Source organism: Manis pentadactyla, chromosome 2 (assembly GCF_030020395.1).
Source record: "Manis pentadactyla isolate mManPen7 chromosome 2, mManPen7.hap1, whole genome shotgun sequence".
Lineage (NCBI taxonomy): Eukaryota > Metazoa > Chordata > Mammalia > Pholidota > Manidae > Manis > Manis pentadactyla.
This window is the reverse complement of record NC_080020.1, coordinates 142750200-142772375: the sequence shown is the minus strand read 5'-3', so window position 1 is coordinate 142772375 and position 22176 is coordinate 142750200. Positions and strand designations below refer to the sequence as shown.

Here is a 22176-nt window from a genome sequence, read left to right as displayed (position 1 = left end):
ATTAATTTAACTATGAAAATATTAGAATGAATTTGTTAGAGTCCGAGATGCAGTAAAGTCAGAGGAAATGGGTTTTGTAGCACTAGGAACACACAGCACACAGTGCTCGACGCTGGGAGTGATTCACTATAGATGGTCTACCAGTAAAGTCAGAGAAAAGGCGTAGAAACATCCATTCTGAAAGAGGAGGGCGCCAGTGAGTTTGTTAGTACACCTGCAGATCTGGTTAAATTCAACCCAAAAGGAGAATATCCACACATGGAGTAGAAGAAAGTAGGTAATGTAAACTCAAATGAATGCAATTTGAAAGCTTTTCAAAAGGAAACCACTACCCCTCACAGGGCAGGGGTGCATAAGGACTAGACACTCTATTTCCAATGGGGCCTCAGGAGGCTTTGTGGAGAAATGCCAGCTTCAAAAATGTTCAGTGCTGTAGAAGACGAGATGCACCTAAAACTCCAGATAATGAACGGCCCAGCGATGCCCGCCCCCCGCGTTTCCTCATCATGCCTCCCAAGTATTTGACTCGTGCTTAAGGGACAGGCACACCTTGGTACTGGTTAAGGGAGAATGTGCAGCTTAGAGCCCAGACATGCAGGAAGTAAAGGTATCACTTGGCTGGGGGAGTTGGGAGCCAGATCTGCCACTTCCACTTGGTGACCCTCCACCCCTGCAAAGTCCTCATTTGCTGAGGCCACACCAGGCTGTCCCCCACCCCTCACCTCTCTTTCCCAGCCTGCGCCCACCTCATCCCAGGCTGATTTGCTTGCTATATTTCATACCCCTCCCTACCACCATGGCACCCCAGAGCAGCTGGGGTGGGGCTGGGGAGCGGTGATCGCAGAGCAGCACCTGCCCCAAACTCAGCGGAGTTTACCCATGACAAGGACAGGAGGTTGGAAGGATGGAGGACATTCCAGCTGTCAGGGTGGCAGGTTTGGGGCTGCTGAGACCCATGCTGCTTGTGGAGAAAAGAAGCCCCTCCTGCCTGCCCATCCAGTGATTAACTACAAAGGACACAGGGGCAAGATCCGAAGATCTGGCAGAGGTCCTACAGGTCTAGGCCAGGGAAGCCATTCAGGGGTGCTCAGGATGGGGGTCAGGGGGCTCTTCCCTTTGCCCTGACCTCACCTCCAGATTTACTGGCCCCTTGAACACAGCTTCTTCATTTTGGCCACCTGCCGTGAGCTGTGTTCCCTGATGGGCCCCCAGTGAGCTGTGTCAGGCAGCTCAGGGAAGCAGGGTGGTCCTGGGGTGGGTGAACTGGGGACGGCTGCCAGGGTGTGACGGAGTGTGACAATCGGCCTTCTCCACCCCAATCCAGCTGGCTGTGCGCTTTGGCAACCGCATGTGACCTGCACAGAATAGTGCAGCCTTGGGGGGTTCCCAGGTGTGGGCATGTGGGCCAGGGACCTGCTGCTTTCTGTCCTCAGCCCGAAGTCCTGCTGTGTCAGCATCTCCTGGCTGTTCTTCTTGGCTCATTCTGTCCACTTCCCTATCCGCACCACTGCCTCCAGGCAGATCTCCTGTGAGTGAAACCCCAGAAGGCTCCTGAGTCACATCCCAAAACCTCTGCAGAGGAGAGATCGGCCATGTGTGGCTCACAAACAGAGGAGGGAAGTCCCAACCTCTGGCAGGGTGCCCACCACTAGTCTCAGCAGCAAGCCTTATTCCTTATTTCTAAACAGACATTATCAACTGCCCACCAAGTTCTAGGCTCACATTCCCATGATGGTAGTTATGTTACAGTGCATTGTTAATAAAGCATCTAGTAATCAATGCCATTTGTGAGTTCTGGAGTGGGAGCTTCCAGTTATGCAGAGGGGCTAGGAAGGTGTGATGAGCACGCTTGTTAGCTGAGACCCAAAGGTAGTAAACGAGGTGCAGGCTGAATGAAGAGTGGGTGCAGCACCTGGCGGCCTGTGCGAGGGGCAGCAGGGGTCAGAGTGGCACTGTGGGGGTGACCAGGCAGATAACATGCTCCCAGGGCTCACGCACCCTGCCTTCCTCCTCGGGCAGCTGCCCCTTAGCTGGCAGAGTCACAGTGGTGTTCTGGATTGTGGCCAAGCTGATAGGTTGTCCCAGGGAAAGATGGACACCTCAGCCAGACTTGGCCTTGGTGACGTCAAAGTGGACGATGGACATGCAGAGGCAGGCTGACATATTAAGCTCACCCATGGGTGCATGTGGGGAACTGGCAGGATGGGAAGGCAGGCAGTGTGCCCTGTTCTGTGCTCAGGGCTCTCCTGTCTCAGTCATCCCAGGAGGCAAGAGCTGTCATCCTTCCTCAGGTGGCTGAGAGACACCGCCCCGCAACGATTGTCCAGACTCCCATCGCCACATGTCGGGATGCCAAGACTTGGCCCACGTCCACCAGAAGTTGGGAGCAGTGCTCTTCCCCACCCTCCCACCCTGTCCTGGCCTCGGCACCCTTCTAACTGGGCTGTGCCCACTTCCCATGGCTGTACCCCTCCAGTCCAATTCAACAGGACCCATCCAGCCTCACATCAGAGAAGAAAGGCTTCCTGAGTAGACCTGGCTGCTGTTCGGTCTCATGCAATTAGGATACTGCCGTTGTGAGGATGGCTGCCTGGGTCTGCACCAGCCTTGGGGGTGGAGAAAGGAGATTCTGTTTCTGCTCTAGCTCCCTGTATCCTACTGCCCTGAACAACAGGTGAGCAGGCTTGGGGGCCCAGCCACCAGGGTTTCTGCTCAGGGGCCTGGGGAGCTCAGACATGTCCAGGGTTTCTATCTGGGTAGAAATTGTGCCTACCCTGAATGGTTATGATGTAAAACTAAACTTCAGACTAACTTACAACAGCTCACCTCTTCCCAGATCTGATCTCTGAAGGAACGACACCAGGTTGAGTCCATGAACCTGGGCTGAAAGGCTGGCTGCCTTGAACCTGAAGAGAGTTCTCAGGCAATCATCCACCCCTTCAGGCCTTAATGGCACCTTTGTAAAGCAGTGATGATAATTTCTATTTTGTAGGATTGTTATACAGATTAAATGAAGAAAACCTATGAAGGTAGTAAGTGGCCAATAAAGGCTGGTTTATATAAACATTTACTGAGTAACTACTTTGTGCCAGGCACACACTAGTGACCCTGTAGAGATACTTCCCATCCTTAGAGGGAGCCAGTTCGGAGCAGTGCGGGGCCAGCCCTGAGCAGGGTAGTGCTGCTCGTTCCACTGCCTATGTTCGTTTTTCTTTCTGTTTGGTTACTTGTCCTCTTTCTTCCTTTCAGCACTGTGGGCCATGAGGAGAGGAGCCAGGCCTTCTGCTTCTCTTACAGCTTCTTATACAACCTGTAGCAGCATTTGGAGCACATCATCCTATGGCCAATGCAGTGGCCTTGGTAATTTAACAAGAGGCCCTCCAGGGAAGCCTAGAGAAGTGTTCTCAGGCCACCAGAGTAAACAGGAAAGATGCCCCCAACCCTGCTGTGCAGCCCACAATCGGGGAGCCCACGTCCTCAACCCCCATGCCCAAAAGCCACGGGGTGGGTGGAAGGATGCTCAGGGAGATGGAGGCCTGCATCCCAAGAGGCTTTTAACTGTGGGATGCTGTGGGAGGCGAACACCCAGCTCCTTAGAGAGTAAGGGACACGTGTGTGAGTGTCTGAATTCTCTTCTGTACACATGAGGAGCTGGGCAGTCTACTGCTCTTAGCTTTGCAACCTTCACAAAGTAAATATTTGCCTTCAAAGAGCAACTGTGATCATCACTGGGTAATATTCTAAAGCGCCACTTCTCTCACACACGCCGGGCGCAGAAGTTGAGTCACAGAGCTGTGTGTGGTCGGCTCAGAAAACGAGGTTCATGGAGAAGCCTCATGTTGGAAACCTACGGCCACAGGTCTAGACAAAGCCTGGTGTCTTGGCTTTTAAACGCGACTCAAAACCAAGTGTCCTAATCACTGGAGTCTCCCTGCCTTGGTTTCCCCTGATATAAAATGAGGAGCAAACTGCATGAAGTGCCAAAGGGGGATGAGGACATTTGCTCAGGGGCCTGGGGAGCTCAGGTCACAGTGGTGTTCTGGATTGTGGCCAAGCTGGTCCTGGCCAGACCCCCTGGGAGAGCAGGCATCTGCTGCATATTCCCATATTAAAAATGGATCTCTCTCTCTCCAAATCTCTTTAAGAACAAGCTAAACATAAAAAGGTCTTCTGCTGAATTTAAGAGATACCTTTTGAAATATTATCACCCATAAGGGAATCCACTGGGCAGAAACCACACAGCAAACCTAATGCTGCAGAGCTGACCCTGCCCTTCCCAGGTGCTGCGCTGCCCCCGGCTGCCACCGCCCCCCTCCCCACTTGGCTATGCTTCTTGGAGAGGCCAGCTTTCGGCAGAGAACAGAGCATCTAAGCAGCCGCATCCCCAAAGTCTTTATTCTGATCAACTTCTTCATTATGCACTGGAAGTTTTAGGAACAGCCATTTTAAGCCATTATTAAGGACTAAATCTTAAAGAAAATGAACTTTGAAAGTCCTCTGAGGTGCCTTTAGGGCAGTGCAGTATATTTCAATATTTTTAAGGATTAGGGCATTTCTGGGCCAGAGGTAATGCTTGTTATGCAAAATCACAGAGCCTTAATTAAAATATTAAACCATAAAACATTATTTCCCACGTAAGCAAAATCAGCCAAACCAATAGACTTGGCATCCCACCTGCATCCTCCGTGGTCTCAGGCCTTCCTGAGCTTCAGCTCAGCTGGATGCCAGGCCATGCATCCACGCCCTGCCCCTCCCTCTGGCCCATTCCTACACCCTCACTGCTTTGGCTTACCAGAGACGGGGTCTCCTCTAGGCTGACTTCCCACCTAATCGATCTCCACAGTCCTATTATTTGGAAGGAAATCAGACTTGCAGGTGCTGGCAGGCTGCATGCTGCACGGGGCCGAGCCACCAGGGTACTCCTGGCTCTACAGGGCTGTGCACTACAGACAGGAACAGCTCTGGCGTGCCAAATCAGGTGTGAACTGACCTCTAAATTAGTTTCCCAACAGCACACTCAGAAGAGGCACCTTCCTAAAGGAGCTGTCAGGGCACTGGGCAGTACCAACAGCAATGCTTCTCCAGCCACAACAACCCATCTCTCCCAGCGCTGGCAAGTGTGTCTCCATCTGTCCAGGCGAGAAACAGGAGTGAGTGGAGTGGCTCAGGCTCTGTGCTCTGGGCTGACTGTAGAGCCCCGGGTAGGGCTGCAGTGGCATAGAAGGAGACATTAGACTCTACTAGAATGTTAAGTGTTTTATTTCTAGTTTGAAAGAGCCCCTTTGCCATTTGATAGTTGCAAAGAGAACCTCTGTTGGGTTGAACGGATTGTCCCACCACCCTGCTAGCTTTTCCTGCTGCCGGCCCCTCCTGCCCTCTGCACCAGCCAAAGCAGCCCTCTCAAGGAGATGGTATCTAGAATATGAATCATGGTGGCTTCAAAATACATTGACTGGCATGCTGTGGGCATGCACAAATGAGCCTGCCACAAAGCAGCTGAGCTAAGGTACAGTCCATTTCCCTCCCAACACCCTCCGTGCAGTCAGACACCTTCCCGTGGCCTCCAGACAGCGTGCTCTGGCTCTCGGCCCTCCCTGCCCTCCCCTCCTATTCTCCCTGCCTTTCTCCCTGTGGTAGCTCCGCTGCCTACTGCTGGTGCCAGGATGCCCTGGGTTCACCCACTCCGGGGCCTCTGTGTGGCTCACTCCCTGACTGCATTTAGGCTTCACCTGGAGAGCACATCCCCAGGAGGTCCACCTCACTCCCACCTCAGAGCTTTCCCCCTGCTTGCCCTGCTCAGTCATTTCTTCACAGCATTGGATTTATCTGAAATTATACTTGTATCTGTGTTATGGCTTCTCCCTCCACATTGGAATCCATACTACAGGAAGCAGAGGCATTTTCTCTGCTCATGCACAGGACCACTGCATCACATCACAGCACAGTGTCTGTCACAGATGCTCAGAAAGATTTGCTGAGTGGGTGAATGCACAGGAATATCTCATTTTATTGTACTTATTTACAAATTGTAGGTGCGTGCCAACCCTGCTTTGAGTACGTCTATTAGCATCATTTTTTTGACAGCATTTGCTCACTTCATGTCTCTGTCACATTTTGGTAATTCTCACAATATTTTGAACTTTTAAATTATTTTACTTGTTACGGTGATCTGTGATCAGTGATCTTTCATATTAATATTGCAATTATTTTTGAACCATAGTCATATAGGACCATGCATATGAATTTGTGTGTGTTCTGACTGCCCCACCAGCCATCTGTTCCCCCACATCTCCCTTTCATGAGCCTCCCTATTCCCTGAGACACAACAATATTGAAATTAGGCAAATTAATAACCCTATGATGGCCTCTAAGTGTTCAAGTGGAAGGAAGAGTCACACATTTCTCACTTTAAACCAAAAGCAAGAAATGATTAAGCTTGGTGAGGAAGGCATGTCAGAAGCTGAGATAGGCCAACAGGCCTCTTGTGTCAAACAGCTAACTGGTGAATGCAAAGGGAAAGTTCTGGAAGGAATTAAAAGTGCTACTCTGGTGACTACAAGAATGACAAGAGAGCCAAACAGCCTTGCTGCTGATATGCAGGAAGTTTCAGTGGTCAGATGGAAGTTCAAACCGGCCACAACATTCTCTTAAGCCAAAGCCCAATCCAGGGTAGGTCCTACCTCTCCTCAGTTCCGTGAAGCTTGAGAGAGGGGAGGAAGCTGCAGAAGAAAAGCTGGAAGCAAGCAGAGGTTCATTCATAAAGTTTAAGGACAGAAGCCATCTCCATAACATCAAAATGCAGACCAGGCAGCAAATGATGGAGACGCTGCAAGTCACCCAGATGATCTACACTGAACAGCAGATTTTTCAGTGCAGATGAAACAGCCTTTTATTGCAAGAAGATGCCATCTAGGACCTTCACAGCTACAGAAGTCAATGCCTGACTTCAAAGCTTCAAAGGACAGGCTGACAGTCTTATTAAGGGCTAATGCAGCTGGTGACTTTAAGGAGAAGCCAATACTCATTTACAATTCCAAAAAAATTCTAGGGCCCTTAAGAATTTCTTTAAATCTGCTGTGCTTATGCTCTATAAATGGAACAATACAGCCTAGATGACAGCACATCTGTTTACAACATGGTTTACTGAATATTTTAAGCCCACTGTTGAGACCTATTGCTCAGGAAAAAAAAAAATTCCTTTCAAACTATTACTGCTCATTGACAATGCACATGGTTAGCCAGGACTCTGATGGAGATCTATGAGATTAATGCTGTTCTCATATCTGCTAATACAACCACCATTCTACAGCCCATGGAACAAAGAGCCATTTTAATTTCAAGTCTAATTATTTAAGAAATATATTTTGTAAGGCTATTGCTGCCATACACAGTGATTCTTCTGATGGCTCTGGAAAAAGTCAGTTGAAACCCTTCTGGAAAGGAGTCACCATTCTAGAGCCATTAAGAACATTCCTGACGCATGGGCAGAGGTCACAGTGTCAGCGTTAACAGGAAGAAGCTGGTTCCAGTCCTCAGGGATGACTTTGAGGGCTCATGGTTTCAGTGGAGGAAGTCACTGCAGATGTGGTGGACACAGCAAGAGAACTAGACTTAGAAGTGGAGCCTGAAGATGGGACTGAATGGCTGCAGCTCATGATCAAACTAGAACAGATGAAGAGTTGTTTCCTATGGGTGAGCAAAGAAAGTGGTTTCTTGAGATGGAATCTACTCCTGGTGGATATGCTGTGAAGGTTGCTGAAATGGCAACAAAGGATTTAGAATATTCTATAAACTTAGTTGATAAAGCAGGAACAGGGTTCTTCCAATTTTGAAAGAAGTTCTATTGTGAGCAAAATGCTATCAAACATCATCACATGCTGCAGAGAAATCATTTGTGAAAGGAAGAGTCAATTGATGTGGCAAAGGTCACTGTTGTCTTTAAGAAGTTGCCACAAGAAAGGGGAACCCTCCTACACTGCTGGTGGGAATGTAAATTAGTTCAACCATTGTGGAAAGCAGTATGGAGGTTCCTCAAAATAGACATACCATTTGACCCAGGAATTCCACTTCTAGGAATTTACCCTAAGAATGCAGCAGCTCAGTTTAGAAAAGACAGATGCACCCCTATGTTTATCACAGCACTATTTACAATAGCCAAGAAATGGAAACAACCTAAGTGTCCATCAGTAGATGAATGGATAAAGAAGATGTGGTACATATACACAATGCAATATTATTCAGCCATAAGAAGAAAACAAATCCTACCATTTTCAACAACATGGATGGAGCTAGAGGGTATTTTTCTCAGTGAAATAAGCCAAGCGGAGAAAGACAAATACCAAATGATTTCACTCATGTGGAGTATAAGAACAAAGAAAAACTGAAGGAACAAAACAGCAGCAGAATCACAGAACCCAAGAATGGACTAACAGTTACCAAAGGGAAAGGGACTGGGGAGAATGGGAGGGAAGGGAGGGATAAGGTGGGGAAGAAGAAAGGGGGCCTTACGATTAGCATGTATAATGTGGGGGGGCATGGAGGTGGGCTGTGCAACACAGAGAGGACAAGTAGTGAGTCTACAGCATCTTACTACGCTGATGGACAGTGACTGCAATGGGGTTTGTGGGGGGACTTGGTGAAGGGGGACCCTAGTAAACATAATGTTCTTCATGTAATTGTAGATTAATGATAACAAAATTTTAAAAAAAAGAAGTTGCCACAGCCACCCTGACCTTCAGCAATCACCACTCTGATCAGTCAGCAACCACCCACATCAAGGGAAGACCCTCTACCAGCAAAAAGATTGACTTGATGAAAGCTCAGATGATGGGCAGCATTTCTTAGCATTAAAATATTTTAAAATTAAGGTATGCACATTGTTTTTTCAGACATAATGCTACTGACACACTTAGTAAACTATAGTATAAACATGACTTTTATATGCACTGGGAACCAAACTTTGACTCCCTTTACTGTGATAATCACCTTACTGTGGTGGTCTGGAACCAAACCCAGCATACCTGTAAGGTATGCCCATGTGTTAAGAACAGAATGACATTGCAGCCAACTGGGCCAGGAGCCAGCCCCACCCACTAGCAAGCCTGCAGCAGTTATGGCCCACTCACAACAGGAAGGAGCACACAGCCCACACAAGGGTCACCCCTGGAGCACCTTGCTCTCGTGACCGGGGGGGTTGTGCTTCTGGGCCCCACAGGATGCCTTTTACATAAGGCCCCTATCTTCAAGACCAGAAGATGTAGCTGGCTGTCTAACACATATAAACACAGCTAGTCAGATAAAATGCAGAGATAGAGGCATATGTCCCAAAAGAAAGAACAAGACGCAACCTCAGTTAAAGAATTAAGTGAAAAAGAGATAAGCAATCTATCTGATCAGGAGTTCAAAGTAATGGTCATAAAAATACTTAACAGACTTAAGAGAAGAGTGGATGAACTCAGAGGAAACTTCAACAAAAATAGAAAATATAAAAAGAAACAATCAGAGAAGAATAGAAAACATGAAATAAAAAATACACTAGAGGGAATCAACAGCAGATTAGAGGATGCAGAAAATGCATCAGTGATTTGGAAGACAGGGTAGCAGAAATCTGAACAGCAAAAACAAAAGTTTTAAAAATGAGGATAGGTTAAGGGACCACTAGGACAACATCAAATGTCCAAATATTTGCATTATAGGAATCCCAGAAGAAGTAGAGAAGAAAGATGCAGGCAACTTACTTGAAGAAATAATAGCTGAAAACTTCCCTAACCAAGGGTGGGAAACAACTATCCAGATCCAGGTAGCCAGAGAGCTCCAAAGATGAACCCAAAGAGGTCCACACCAAGACACATAATAATTAAAATGTTAAAAATAAAAAATAAAAAATGAATCTCGAAAGCAGGAAGAGAAAAGCAATAAGTTATATACAAGGAAATACCCATAAGGCTATAAGATGATTTTGCAGCAGAAACTTTACAGGTCAGAAGGGAGTGGAATGATATAGTCAAAATGCTGAAAGGAAAAATACCTACCAACCAAGAATACTCTACCCAGCAAGGTTACCATTCATAATTAAAGGAGAGATGAAGAATTTCTCAGGTCAACAGCAGTTAAAGAGTTCATCACCACTAAACTGGCCTCACAAGAAATGTTAAAGGGGCTTATTTAAGTGGAAAAGAAAAGGCCAGAACAAGAGCAAGGAAATGATGAAAGGAAACATTTCTCTGGTAAAAGCAAACATAGCAAAGGTGTATGTAGGTCAACCACCTGTAAATCCAGGATGAAGGTTAAAGACAAAAGTAGTAAAATCAACCACATATACATTAATTAGTTAAGGGATGTACAAAATAAAAGTATGTAAAATACAACATCAAACACATAAAACATGGGTGGATGGAGTAAAATGTGGTGCTTCTAAGACTATTTAAACGTAAGCAACCATCAACTTAAAGTAGACTGCTATACATATAGGGTGTTATATATAACCTCAGGATAACCACAAACCAAAAACCTATAATAGATACACAAAAAAGTAGAAAGGAATCCAATCACAATACTAAATGTCTTCAAATCACAAAGAAAGCAAGAGAAGAAAGGAAGAGTTAAGAACTATAAAAACAAACAGAAAACAAGTAACAAAAATGGCAATAACTACACACCTGTGAATAATTACTTTAAACGGAAATAGAGTAAATGCTCCAATCAAAAGAGACAGGGTGGCAGAATGGATAAACAAAACAACATCCATCTATATGCTGCTTACAAAAAACTCACTTCAGACCTAAGGACACACACAGACTGAAAGTGAGGGGATAGAAAAAGATATTCCATGCAAGTGGAAGCAAAAAAAAAAAGAAGCAATACTTAGATAAAATAGACTTCAAAACAAAGACTATAATGAAAAACAAAGAAGAGCATTATATAATAAAGGGTTCAATCCAGCACACAGATATAACAATTATATGCACCCAACAGAGCACATAAATACATAGAGCAAATATTAACAGACATAAAAGAAGAAATTGACTGTAATATAATAACAATAAGGGACTTTAAACCCCACTTACATCAACAGATAGATCACTAGACATTAAATCAATAAGGAAATAATGTCTTTGAACAACACATTAGACCAAATGGACTTACCAGATATATACAGACCATTCCATCCCAAACCAGCAGAATACACATTCTTTTCAAGTGAACATGGAACATTCTCCAGGATAGTTTGTTCACATGGTAGGCCACAAAACAAGTCTCAATAAGTTTAAGAAGACTGAAATCACATCAAGCATTTTTTCCAACCACAGTGGTATGAAATTGGAAATCAACTACAAGAAAAAAATGGAAAATCACAAACACGTGGAGGCTAAACAACATGCTACTAAACAACCAGTGGGTAAAGGAAGAAATCAAAGAGAAAATCAAAAAATACCTTTAGACAAATGAAAATGGAAACACAATTTTTCAAAATCTTTGGGACACAGCAAAAGCAGTTCTAAGAGAGAAGTTTAAGTGTTACAGGCCTACCTCAAAAAACAAGAAAAATCTCAAAGAATCTAACCTTCACTTAAAGGAACTAGAAAAAGAAGACTAAAGCTCAAAGTTAGTAGCAGGAAGGACATAAAGATCAGAGTGGAAATAAGTGAAACAGAGACTAAGCAAACAATAGAAAAGATCACTGTAAAAAGATGGTGCTTCGAAAAGATAAGCAAGATATGGTAGAACTTTAACCAGGTTCATCCAGGAAAAGAAGGCACTCAGTTGAAATTAAAAATGAAAGACAGGTTACAACCAATATCACAGAAATACAAAGGATTATCAAAATCACTATGAATAACTGTGCCAGCAAATTGGATGACCCAGGTGAAATGGATAAATCACAAATAATGCTGCAATGAATATAGGGGTGCATATATTTTTTTAAATTAGTGTTATTATTTTCTCTGGGCAAATACCTCTAAGGTGGAATTGCTAGGTCATATGGTAGTTCCGTTTTAAATTTTCTTAGGCACCTTCATACTGTTTTGAGAGAGAAGATTTGGTAATGGTGTGACAGCTGTCCAAACTGTGACCTCTCATTTCTCATTTGCAGTCTAGTTTGTTCATCTTCTTTCATATCCTGAGAAAGTGTTTGATACCAGGGTTAACATGATGCTGGCAGAGTGACCTCCCTACTACTTTCAGTAGACAAATACCTTGTTTCAGTACTGAGCCTACCTTTTAGTTGCTCATGTATAGCTGTTGAATAGTATCATTTAGCAGTAGTGATACTAAAGGGCTGTAGAAATGCCACAGCTGAGCTCGGCTTGCAGGCACCCTGGGCCTCACTGCTATTAGTAAAGGCAGCACGACTGTGACTGCACTGCTCTGCTTGCTGATTCACTGGGACAAGCCACGGCACCTTCCTGCAGTGCTTAGTGCACAATGGCTTGTGAAGGGACTTGACATGATGTGGGCCCGCTGGGGGGCACAGCTGTGGCTGTCAGTGCAAATGCATCTCCCTATGCAAGTCTCCTTACCACCGTCCATTCCCACAGTGATCTGATTTGTCAGAAGTAGAAAACAAAGGCCTCCTGGCTAGTTGTGCGTGCAGCTGTGAACACAGACCTCTGGGCATTTCTGGAAGGTGTGGAGGCAGGAGGTCAGCTTCGGTCTGCTCTACCTTGTAGCCAGTGTGTTTAACATCCTTGGGCACCTAGCCTTTAAGAATGACACATCTCTGTACCTGGAAAGGGTGGTTTTGCCAGCTGGAATCTGTTTGCTTGTTGGCTTAGAGTACTTTGCTGTTTGGGCCACCCCTAACCCCCATGGTGTGAGTAGAAGGGGTGATGGGTTTCCTTTCTTTGACAAGAAGGATCCCATGCATTCCATCAGTGGGAATTTTCATTGAGTGCCGACTATGTGCTAGTGGGGACTGAGGACACCTGTAGTTACTGGAGTCTCTTATATGCTATCTAATGGAGGTCCACCCTGCTTCCAGGACCCAGGACAAAGCTTTCTCCTGAGCTCTGACTGTGGAAGGTGACCCCCTTTGGGCAATGCTTTGTGACTATCTCAGGACAAAGGATGACAAAAAGTTAAATACAGTGCAGTCTCACCTGTTTATACTAAAAGAGGCCAAGGGGTTTGTCAGGGCGCCTAAACCCCAAAGCCACCTGAAAACTTCTCTCTGTTACCAGAGGGTACAAGACTGAACCCGCCAAAGCTATATAGTCAACTATGTTTGCATTATGTACAAATCCGCTGTATTTTCCTTATTACCAAACCTTTCTGGGGATGGCTCACAAAGAACAAAACGTCGCTGTTCCCCTGCAGTGCTTGCCTCTGATGAGGACAGGAGGCCAGTAAGCAGTGTGGCATCTGGGTTGACAGGCCCCTGGGGACTGATGCACACGAAGGGGAAGTCTGCCCCCTCTACCCTCCCATTTACCTGGTGGTTGTCATAGCACCTTCTCCACCGGTCCTTACAGGGCAGGGGTGCAGCCAGAGGCAGGCACTGAGTCCTAGGTTCATGCTCCGAAGAGCATATTTCGTAGCACAAGGCCCAGCATTCTAGGTGCTCCAGGTCTGTTAGCTGTCATTGGTGCCATAATCATTATTTGTGAGTCATAGAACCTTTCTAAGCCCTATTTCTTATTTGAGAATAGGGAAGACCTGAATGAAAATGCTTTGTAAAGTGGTATAGGAATATAGGGCAGAGGTTAAATGACAGGACATCTATTTTTTCTCTTTTGCTTCATTTTTCAGGAAAACAAAAAACATTGAATGAAAGTCCAGCCTGCTATATGAGAATTCACTCAGGCCAGCATCCCAGGCTGTGATGGGAGTGATGGGCAGCAATGGGCAGTGAAGGGCCGCAGTGGGTGGCAGTCTCAGATGTAGGGACTGGGGCCTTTATTTCTTAATTGACCTAATGTGCTAAATGAACTTAATGTGAGTTAATTAACAATGTTATTGGTGTGTGCAATTAGCTAGGCACAGGCTAAGACAGCATCAAAGCAAGGAGCAGGTGTCCTCTAGGCTGAGGAAAGCTGCTAAGAGGCAAGGGCAGGACACCCAGCAGGCTGAGGGCGGGACGCCAGCAGAGGGGCCCAACCAGGCGACCACTGGGCTGGCCTCAAGAACACCAACCTGTTTATAGTTTCCATGCTTGAATTTCAGATTGACTTGAGTCTTTGAAGTTGAGTTCCTGGACATTTCCTTGAGAAGGAATTCCTTTTTTGGAAACCACAAAACTCACTCACCTGGACCCAGAAAGGAGACTCAGGTGACCTGGCTTCTATCTGTGGTCCTCTGGGACCAAGGCACTTTTGACGAGATGTTCCCAGTTGAAAGGTTAGTCTGGCTTGCCCGTGTGAGTGGGAGAGACCGGGCTCTGTCACTTCCCCAAGCAAACACTGGGCTTCTGCCAGTGGCAGGGCGTGCTAGGAACGGGAACACAGGGACACTTCAGAAAGAAGGGTGAGCCCCAGACCCTTCTGACCTTCACAAAGATCTATCTTCAACAAATGAAAATTCTGTTTACTTTTAGAAGCTGGGTAGTGGCCAGACAGAAAATCAAACATTTCAGGAAAATTTTATTTACTTTTCCTCCCAAAGACATGTGTTTCCAGGATTACCCTCCCAATGCGCTGTCACAATTGATACTCCACACCATGCAGGCTGGCTCACTTACAGACTGGGGGAGGTGGCACAGCACCCCCCCTAGCTGGCCCAGCCCCGAGTTCCCAGGCCTCCTCCTCAGCAGTGAAGGGTACACACCAGCAACCATCCACACAAACGCTGATTCCCAATCTTGATGAGTAACTCTTTTTGGTGAACTCAGTCAAAACGTAACTTTAAAGGCTTTAAGTGTCTGTGGCTTAGAGATCTCAGAGTAAGTACCAAAGCCAATTAGACATATTCTCTTAGTATATGAACTGACTCCCTTTCTCCTTTAATCTATTATGGCTTTTCACCTCATTAATACTTTGAATTAGCTTCAGTTTTATCATTGGTCAGAGAGTGTCTCACAAATGCACCTTCAGAATCACAGAGCAAGGCTAGTTGGAGAGCCGGGGAGGGGCCTGGCTTTCACTTGCCCCATCTCCCCACTCCTCATTCCTGTCACATCCCTGTGTCCCAACCACCCTCCAGTTCCCCTGGTGGACGGGGCTTCTGCCCTGCTAAGGTATCCCCTGCCCCGACCCTCCTGGGCCCTCCCCTGCTGCCCTCTCTGTCCTAAAACCTCAGTCTCCTCCACACAGGGGCGACTGCTGCAGGATTTTGGGACTCCCAGCAGGCGCGAGGGGAGGGACACGGACTGTCCTGTGGACTGTCAAACCCTCCTGGCAGGAAAGGAAAGTCTCAGTCATCAGAAATACATAACCCCTCCTCCCACCGCCTCCCCAGTCCCCCAAGACAGGGGTGATGACATCAGGTATCAGACTTGATTCAAAACTGCACCTGAAATGTCTCCACAGGTGTCCACAACACTGAGGACACCTGGGGGTGGGACGCGCATGCAGAGTCCAGCTAAAGGAAAGTCCTAGCTGCTGCCTGCCCTCCCCATGAGCCTGGCTCGGGCGCAAACCTGAGGCACGTCTCACGCTTCCAGGAGACACCGGTTGTCTTAGTAGCCTAGATCCTCAAGTTCGCTAAGCGCGCACACAGTTTGCCTCACTAAACCAAACGAGCGACCAATAGCAAAATCGGGTTTCCGATGTTTTCCTGAAAACAAAGGAGCAATCTCATGTCTGAGAATAGTAGCGCGGACGCACAGTAATGGGGGAAGCTTGTTCAAACGCAACCCAAAAATGACACGCATTTCAAAAATGCACTCAGGCTGTTTCTCAGCAGCTGACACCTCTGTCTCGTCCACAGCGAAGCGTATGGAAGGCTCAAAGGGAAGCACCGGGGCTTACCTGGCCGTGTTGGAGACCGGCGTCTACTCCGAGAAGATGGTCAGGGAGGACAGCCGGCTGGAACCCGTCTGGGCCCGCAGGTCTTGCAGGTGGCCGCCCGGCAGGGCTCTCGGAAGCAGGTGCTCCGGGCGCTGAAGGCCTGCGAGGCTGCCTGCCGCGAGACGCCTCTCCGCGGTCAGCTCGGCTTCGCTTCTCTTCCGAAGGGCTTCCCGGGACGCTCCCCGACCGCTCGCGTCCGGGGCGCACGCCGGGAAGCTAGGGCCTCGCCAGGGGCTTTCCCTCGCGGCGAGCTCGCCGGCGCCGCCTAGAGGCCGCTCCCCGGCGGCGACGCGGGCGCCCGCTCGGCCCGGGCCCCTCGGCAGCCCGTCGGCGCGCACAGTTGGCTCCGGACTTCCTGCCCCGCAAAAACACCAGCTGGGATTTGTAAACTCATTGATTTTTTTTTCCGGAGGAGGAGGAGGAGGAGGAGGAGGAGGAGGAGGAGGAGGAGGAGGAGGAGGAGTCTTGTCCTTACCAGAACAACCAGAGCCTTTAGGCACAGGAGTGCTAAATTAGCATTAAAATACCATTAATCAAGATACGTTCACCCGAAGACCCCCCACCGAGATGGCCACAGGCAGGGCCGCTGCTGCCTGCTTTCAGCCGTGAGACACCTCTTCAGGTTCGGGCACGTTCCTGTCTTCGCCTCCGCCACCCCCCACGTCTACTACAGGCTTTGAGTCACCAGGACTGCTCTTTCTCCTCTCCCCTGGCACCCCCGCCATCCGCACACACCCAGTACAGCTCTAGATAACCATATACACCCCGTGTAACTCCGCGTAAACGTACAGACCCATGTTAACTCCAGGCGACTACCTCATGTAAGTGGATAATCAGAAAGACATTAGAAACACAAACATTTTGAGAGGACATTGCTTTCAGTATTGGTCAATTCTCTCGCAAAAGTTGAGTAATTAGGAAAAACCCCTAATCTTTAAAGGAATGTAATTTCTCCTACCCTTCTTCCCCAGCCCCACCTACACACACACAGGAACAGAACAGCTCCTCTACCTTAGATTTCTATTCTCTCCTTTTCCATCTTGTCCCTCCTGCCCTAGGTACGTGCAATTTAATTCACACATGAGAAAGTAAAGAGCTTAAGGAAAAAAGAGAGACAAAATGTGTGGTCCTGGGGCAAGAAACCTGGATTAAAGACACATTCTGCTTCTTACGAAATTGACCAGAACCACATTTACTCAATTTCCTTGACCAATATGGACGTTTAATCAGATAATGCAGGTTCTCAAGTGAGAATTCTGACTCAGTGTTCACGCTTGCTTGTTTATACTGCCCATGCTGAATTTAACAGAGGGTTTATGATAAAATTACTAAAATTATCAAATTAGGAACCTAGGGAATCAAATGGCAGTAGGTATTCTGGGCTAATCTTTACTATTAAATATAATTTTGGCTCTTTGACATATTCATTTTGTAAGTGTAAGACAGAGATTATTTCAGGTGTAATTTTTTCTTTCTATTGGAAATTAAATGGTGATAGTAAATTAACCAAAGAGAGATGATGCTTACATTGCCAAAAGATAGGAGAAAAGGAGAAAAAATTAGCCATTTTTCTCCAAAAACATGCCACTAAGAAAAGATGGAGTTATCCCTCAATGTTCGATTGCCACATGCAAATAAATGAGTGAACAAATTAATTCAGTTCATTGAGAGAAAGAATTAAATGAGAGAGATTGTTGTTTATCTTCTTTATTTATGCCTCGGGAACCCTGAAGATAACATGGTTTTCTGCTTTGCACATTTCCTTAAAAGGCTGAGGCATAAATGGCCAAAGATAGCATTTTTGATACAAACATGAATCAAGATTGGGGATCACGGTTGGGCGCATGGGGCCTCTCAGAGTTGTGGAGAATGGAAGGTAATTTAGAACCCATGCCTGATGACATGGCTGACCCATGACCTGCCTGTCCCCCTCTTCCTCCAGTGTGCCCAGCAGGGCTGGAGCATACGGGGGAGGTACCCCTGGTTCTCATTTCCAAGGAGCCGCAGTTCTGCACATGATCATAGAGATTTGGTAGGTCTCCCACGTCAGCAGAAAACATGCCCAGACTGTAGCACATCAGAATTATCTCAGTGAGTAAAGCACAACCATATCCTGGTCATCATTATTTAAAAATTTGTGTCCTAACTATTAATCTCATGCTGGGCGAGCAGGAAGAAAACTCTTTATACCTACTCAACTCATTAAAATAGGGTTCTTCTCTTCTAAGGTATTCACAGATCATTTATTCATTCAGCAGATGCGCATGGAATACCTCTTGGAGTCAGGCACTATTCTGGTGTTGAGAAAGACCATTCAGATCTCTGGTCCTTAAACTGCCTATTCTTTGTTAGAGGAGACAGACAGTAGTCAGGTTGTCAAACAACTACGACGAAACGGGCTTTGTGGATGTGATAAGCAGGCACAGGGGAGAAGGTGCCTCGGTTCTGTGGGTGAGGATTATTACCCACCCACTGGTAAACAGATCCTGGAAAAGTGGCATCAGGCCAATACAGTGCACAAGGCGGAGGTTCCTTTCCAGTAGGTGGTCCCAGCATTTTACCTGTCTCTGCCTAGCAGGTCGGCACAATAAGCAGACTTCTGGTCACCTGCAAACAAAGTTTATCTGAGTTCCTTCCAGGAAATTACATTTCTTAAATCACAGGAAGTGCATGACTATTGTAGGACATGTTTATGCCCATGGTGGGTGCTCAATTAACACTCACTACATTATTCAGAATCAAGGACCACAGCCCTGTCTATGGCATGGAGTCTGTCTCAGAACCGGAGCAGAACTCGAATTGCTCTCCCATGTGGGAAGAGGACGGCAGGCTCAGCAGGCGGGGCCTGGCTCCACTCTTCCCCCTTCTCTGGATGCTGAGCCATGCTCTCTGGAGTCAGTGCCCCAGGAGTCCTGCCCACCTGAGAGATGGGCAGGCTAGCTGATGAAGCTTCACCTGACTTCCTGCTGGCCATGCATCACCATTCCACATGCAACAAACACAGGAACATAAAGATTTGTGGCCGAAACTCTTACAGTGTCTTCCTAAAAGCACAAATCCTGTAGAGGACCTTGGTTTGCAAACAGAAGCTCAAAATATCAGAACAGAGTTACGTGGTAGCAGGAGACAAGCAAGTAGTTGGCATTGAGGATAAGGGTGCGTGAGGGCAGTGCTGTGGCTGAGAGAGCGGTCAGGATTGGTCTGAGACAGAGGGAATCCTGCAGAGCAAGGGAGAAAGGTGTTCCACGTGGAACAAAGAACACATACAAAGGCCCTGAGGAAAAAGAGAACCAGACAGCTGGGGAAACCTAGAGAGGCAGGGAGCTGGTCTAGGAGGGCAGAGCCAGGCAGGGAAGGTGTGGGTAAAATTGCAATATTTCCAGAATCTCACCTGGCCTTAGTGTGTATCAGTAGGTGTTTCCAAGGGGTAGAGAGAAGTAGTCCATCTCTACACCAATAGGTAATCACAAGGGGGGTGGAGGGAGTGAGGGCATATCTGGACTGGAGGGGTTTGGTGGGGTCCTTTTGCAGCTGGGTCACAAGAGGTACAGGCGAGCAGGAGTAGACAACTGCTTGTAAGCAGTAAACCGGTTTCTCCCACTTTATTTCTCCCTTTGACTGATTTTGGCTTCAAAGCTTATTTGCCCCAGGTTGGAAACATATCCCCCCCGCCTGGAGTTACAGAAGGGCAGTGGAGACCATGGGCCACATAAAGGGATTTGGATCATGATTTAAATATGATGGAAACTTATTTTAGGACAGGAACAAGCCTCTATCCCTAGCAAAGTGAGGAAGAAGACACAGTCTGGGGTGGGGGTGGGGGGCATTTGCCCATGTTAGACCCTGGGTCTCAGTTAACTAGACATGAGAAATGAAGGGGTCAGTGATCCATGAATGCCTGGGTAATCTGTCCTTCCCTTGGACAAGGTCAGATGGGACAGCTCCAGGTCAGAGGCAAGGTAACCAGTTGGGCTTCCAGCAGATTTTGTCTCTTTGGAGAATGATATTCATATTTAGTTATTTAACTAAACTTTGCCATACCCAATATCCTGCTGCTAATGAAAAAAATTAAGGTTTTCCTTCCTTTACTGCCTGTTTGCCCACGATTCCTACCCTGGACAGTGTTGATCCTGAATTCGCCTGGATTTGGATCACTCAGCAATGATTCTAGTCACATAAGGAAGGTACCGCTGTGAGCCCTCTGTCAGGGATGGAGGGCCAGACCTGGGTGGAGGGGAGAGCTACAGGTCAGGGTGCAGTGAGGTCTCCCTGTGCTGGTCCTGGGCCCCCACCTCCCTTATGTAAGCAGTAAATGTCTAAGTATAATTGATCCTCACTGAGAATAACTTTGTGACTTGAACAGTGCAAAGGTCCAAAATGCTAAATCTGTGCAATGACCTGTAATACTGTCATTTAGCTGCAAGCATAAATCAACATGCCTTTCTAATAAAGGAACCAGGAGAATGTTATAAAACCTATTTCCTTTGTACCAGAAAAATTAAGAAATGAGGAGAACTGAGCTTGGAAATACGGAATGTTGATGTCTTCATTTGTCAGTCAGCAAATTCGTTCTTCCAATAGACAAGTTCACATTTTCACCATAATCCATGGCTTTGGGGTAACAGGGTTAGTAGTTCATGGGGTTGTCACTCTAGCGTCAGTGGATATTCATGGCAGAGGATGTGAGTCCACAGTATGAACATGTAAAACATCTGTTCTTGGGTTATATTTAATGACACTTACTGATGGCATTTTATCACATGTGTGAGAACATTTTATAGGTTATCTGTAAGGCAGAAGACTTGACAACATATGAGGGTTAATGTGGCCCTGGGGGGCATCTAACTCTACAGAGTATTGGGGACATCCTTATTCACCTACCACAGATACGAGCTCATTGTCCTCAAAACCTGTGATCCACAGAGGAAAACCAGAAATGGGGGACAAAAAAGTATTTTATGGGAATTCAACCATAAGAACTGCTACCTGCCACCTTCTGTCCAGCCTTCTGTCCCACAAGGAGCTCCCCAGCTCTACCCAGTGAGATGCACCTGGCTGAGTGGTAACCTTTCTCAGCCTCCTTGCAGCCATCCCCAGCGCCATGCTTCCACACCAACCCAGAGCCGCAGCAGGAGTATGTGGGACTCCCAGAAAGGCTGTGGAAAGAGCTGGTTTGTCTGCGAGGAGAGACTTGCAGCTGAGAATTGCAGCAGCCTTGTACATCCAGGGGGAGAAAACGGGGTTTGTGAGTGTCTAACCAGTCTCTGTCACAAGATACTTTCCTAAACTATTCTTTCTGTTTCACCAAACTTATCCAATTTCTGTCCCTTTTTCCAGATCCTTCTTCTAGGTAGCTGGACTGGAAAATAGGTGGCCTAGTATGAATATAAAAGATATGGTTGATGTCAGTTTAGAAACATCCAGAGAACATGTTTATTGCATGCTGAAAAACGATGTTTGTTGAACACTTACATAAAGAGGCAGGTGGCTGGCCTGACACCCTGGCCCTGGAGTCTGAAGACCTGGTTCTGAGAGCCTGTTCTGAACTTTGTTGCATGCACACGTGGGCTGAGCCACTCACCCTCAGAGCGTCTGTGTATGCATGTCTGACAACCATTGTTGCCGTTCATAGGTATGGATTTCACAATGAAACAGCTGTATATATTCTTCACTCTGATAGAACTTGGCTGTTGCTGTCCCCATGTTCTGAGTTTGCTCTTGCCTCGGTCACCAGGGACCTCCTCATTGCCAAAGCTGACAAGTGCCTTTTAGTCTTTATTCTCGAGGAGCTTGTTACCCATTGCCACTGAGACCATCAATCCCTTCTTCCCACATGACCCCCAACACCCTAGTGTTCCACAGTCCCTTGGGTTCTCCATTTCTGTCTCTGATGGTTGAGTCTTGGTCTTCTGGGCAATTCATCCTCAATCTCTCCTCGGTGGCAGCATTTCCAGAGTTTTTCCTACCCAGCCTTGGCATTCCCTGGTCATTTTGTTCTAGGAGCCACACCTAGGCTGATGGCTCCTACATGTATGTTTTAGCCCAGATCTCGTCGTTTGGGCTTCCATTCTCATACCCAGCTAAGTGGGAAACATCTCATTGGGAAGTCTCATAGATGCCGGGAACTAAACACATCCAGTAAAACTCACCATGACTCTGGAAACCTGCTCCTCTGCCTCATTCCCCAGCTCACTTGGGACCACCCCACAAGCCTCCTAAGGGGAGATCATGG

At 46.9% G+C, this 22176-nt stretch overlaps 1 protein-coding gene across 3 annotated transcripts in view; it reads right to left on the bottom strand.

Annotated features, from left to right (window-relative positions):
* The window catches only part of EDAR (ectodysplasin A receptor), a 108819-nt gene extending 92493 nt beyond the window's left edge, over positions 1–16326 (bottom strand). For 2 of the 3 annotated variants that reach the window (XM_036920572.2, XM_057496863.1), the window contains exon 1: positions 15906–16325. The gene's annotated coding sequence lies outside the window, so the exon portion shown is untranslated. Of the gene's footprint in view, positions 1–15905 lie in introns of all 3 variants that reach the window. The other variant, XM_057496862.1, reaches the window with a different exon arrangement.
* Between the last annotated feature and the right edge of the window lie 5850 nt (positions 16327–22176).